Genomic DNA, 3,632 nt, shown 5'->3' on the forward strand with positions numbered 1-3,632 from the left:
GGGGTTTGGAGGTGCCCAGATGAGGCCCAGCTGTGAAGCAGTGCAAGCTGCTGTGGGGCTTTGGGCCTTCTCTTGGAAGTTCTGGGTCTGTCTGGCCCAGCTGCAATTTGTTAGGTAATTTTCAGTTTGCAAAGGGCCAGGGCATTCAGATGCAAAAGCCACTGCAGCAGCCTGGGTGGGGCGGGGTCTCAGGGAATCAACAGGGCGGAGCAAGCAGCTATGCCCTAAGGGGCCCGCATTTCAGTGTCCCGGTAATTACTGCAAGCACTGCTGAGAGAAAGCCGCCCTCAAGTTCCGAGTTCTGCCTGCTGCCAGACAGTCCAGTTTCTCCCCGTATGAGTCCTGGGTCCCCAGAGACTTCCTGGAACTGGAGTTCAGAGCAGTTGGGAGCTTGTGACTCCCTCCCGATTAAAAAAGACAGCTGCGTCCTCAGGTACCAGCCCCTTTCCGCCAGCTCGAGCCTCCGCACCTCTGCACTTTACTTCCGCAGCTCCTCTGGGTCTCAGTGTGCTTTTCTCTTTCCTTTTAGTTGTAGAATTTCCACTCAGCCAGCCTTCCTGTAGTTCTGGATGATGTCCGTTTTGTCTTTTTGTTGTATTTTTGAAGTTGTTGTGGGAGGCAGCAATTTCCGGTGTTTACCTATGCCGCCATCTTGGTTTTTCCTGTTTTGTTTTTCATGATATTGACTTATACTGACGAGACTAGGCTAGATATTGTGGAGACTGTCCCCCTGAATTTGATTGTTTTACATGTCATTTAACTTGTTCCTTTCCCCCCTGAAAGTTCCTGTAAGTGGATGTTATAGGTTAAGTCTTGATTAGATTGAAGTTAATATTGTTGGCATTATTACTTCATAGGCAATATTGTGTACTTGCTATTACATTGTGTTAGCGGGTACATATTGTCTGTGTGCACTTATTTTGAAGGTCCCTCTCCAAATCATGTCAATACCCAGCAAAGTGTACTCACATTCTATGCTAAAAGAATTTGGCTCTAACCTTTAAAAAAGCTTTTAAAATAATGTAATGCTTTAAATTTAGTCAAGAATAAATCTTTCATTTTGTTTCTGAAATTTAACATTGATATATACATAAAACTATGAGATAATTTTCAGTTGATTGTTAATATAATCTTATTTTTCTAGACTATTTTTTCCTTTTTATTATGAAGACCTGCTAATATATACAAAGGTAGACAGAACAATATAATGACAATTCTCATGTATTCATCACCCAGCTTCAGCTAATGGTTAATGTTCTTTCATCTAGCTCCCCATCCACTTCTCCCTTCCTATATTATTAAATTTTTTAAAAATGAGATATAACTTACATGCCATAAAATTCACCCTTTCAAGTGTACACCTCAGTGGTTTAAATATATTAACAAAGTTGTATAACCATTACAGTTCAATGATTTTTAGTGTATTCACAGTTACACAACCTTCACAAGTTTCCTTTTAACCTACACATCTTTCCCTCCAAATCGTTTTCCTTTGCAATTTATTTGTTGAAGAAACTTGTTTGTTTATCCTGTAGAATTTCAATAATCTGGACTTTGCTGTTTGTATCTTTGTAGCATTTTTAAAAAATGTTCCACTGTAGTATTTCCCCCCTGTCCTCTGTATTTTCTATAAATTGGTAGTTAGATATTGATGTATGATGAGATTAAGATTCAACTTTTTCCTACAAGACACGTCATTGTCATCTTTATGTTGTAGAGACACAAGTCTCATCTTTCATTTTGTGATGCTAGGATGGTTTATGCTCAATGGGTTGATTTCTGAATTCATTAGGGGTTGCAAAATGGTGACATTCTATCATTCATTCTTTATTTATTACTTGGAAATTTACTTTATCTGTTATTTGGTCACTCACTGGTACAGTTTCTTTAGAAAAGTAACATTTACTAAATTTGATTTTTATTTTTTATATATTTTTTATATTTTTATATATTTTTTATATATTTTTATATTTTTTATATTTTTATATTTTAGAGCCATAAACGCTTTTTTCCAGGTCTCCAATATATTCGTAAGCAGTGCGTTATAGTGCTTAATGGGCAAAATACCTGGCGACAGGGACTGAAGTAGAATAAGAAGGTGGAATTAGTGGCACATGAAATTCGCGCCAAGAGGTATGCATCCTCAACTCTAGCAGATTTTCTTTTTTCTCCGCATCACATGAGGTTCTCTCATATGAAGCATCACACACACACACACACACACACACACACACACACACACACACAGCAGGGAGAAAACCTTGAAAAGTTTTGTTTCCTTTGCGCAATTTATAAGCCTTTCCCTCATCGTTGATAGACATCAGTGAACAATCTGTATTTTCCCACTTTGCACCGCGCCCAGTAAGTTCAAAGCCACATTTTCTGTTTAATTTTGGAACAATAGGCATTTCTGACCCGTACATCTACAATTTTCTTCGATCTCCATCTTCCATAACTGTTTCTGTCTTTAAGCTGATTAACATTTTCTACGAGCAGAAGGTGTTTGATCGAACAAAAACGTTTACTTAGCCATCCGGCAGTTATGAAAGTACCTTTTTCTTGGCACTCTATTCTCGGCTGGGTGTTATTTAAAAAAAAATCTTTACTAACGTAATGATCCAGAGCCGGTTTCTCATTGGGGAGGCGAGAGGGGCGTCTTAATTCGTGTTACTATAATTACCGGTGAGCTGGAACATTTTTCCATGTTTGTTAAGCAGGTTTAAAGCGGTTTGCTCGGGACGTGGCTTATAGTGAATTAGGGAGTTGTCGGTCCACTGAAAGACAAGAGAAATGGAACCCGGGAATCCCTCCTTCCGTTTAAGTTTTGCCTCCGCCCCTGGATTTTCCCCTCCAAAAGATCCCTTTCTGTGTGTCATAGGCTAGGGAAAGGGATCTCCGTCGGTAAAGCTGGAGGAGTACGGTCTGCACCTATGTGTATATGTGCATATCCAGTGGTTCTCAACCTTCTGGCCCTTTAAATACAGTTCCTCATGTTGTGACCCAACCATACAATTATGTTCGTTGCTACTTCATAACTGTAATGTTGCTACTGTTATGAATCGTAATGTAAATATCTGATATGCAGGATGGTCTTAGGCGACCCCTGGGAACGGGTTGTTCGACCGCCAAAGGGGTCGCGACCCACAGGTTGAGAACCGCTGGATGCTGCTCCATCTTCCTCCGGTGGAGCTGCTGAGTCCAGCACACCCAGGTCTAGCTGTCGCCCGCTCTCCCCGCAGGCGTGGCCTCGTTCACTCGGCCTTCGATTGGCCCGCCTGCCCCCGCAGGCGTCGCCGCGGATTGGCTTCCGCGGTGGATGCGCGCGAGGAGCGGCTGCTTCTGCCTTACTCAGACCCCACTTTTTCCAACCATAGCTATGGTTACCACGTCTCTCCCCGCCTCCCTCCACCTGCCAAGAAGACGGCCGGCCATTGGCTACCTGTCACGAAGTCAGCCAGTCATTGGTCACTGGAGAAACCGGGCGCTCCCCCTTCCCTGTCTCCTGGGTCTCTAGAGGAGCCCTGCAAGGAGGCTCGGCTAGTGCTGCCGGGCCAAGGGCTGCCGGGACCGGGCTGCGGCAATCGCTAGCGGGTCATGTCGGCCGCCCAGGGCTGGGACAGGAACCGCAGGAG

This window comes from Myotis brandtii, unplaced genomic scaffold (assembly GCF_000412655.1).
Source record: "Myotis brandtii unplaced genomic scaffold, ASM41265v1 scaffold280, whole genome shotgun sequence".
In the NCBI taxonomy this organism is placed as follows: domain Eukaryota; kingdom Metazoa; phylum Chordata; class Mammalia; order Chiroptera; family Vespertilionidae; genus Myotis; species Myotis brandtii.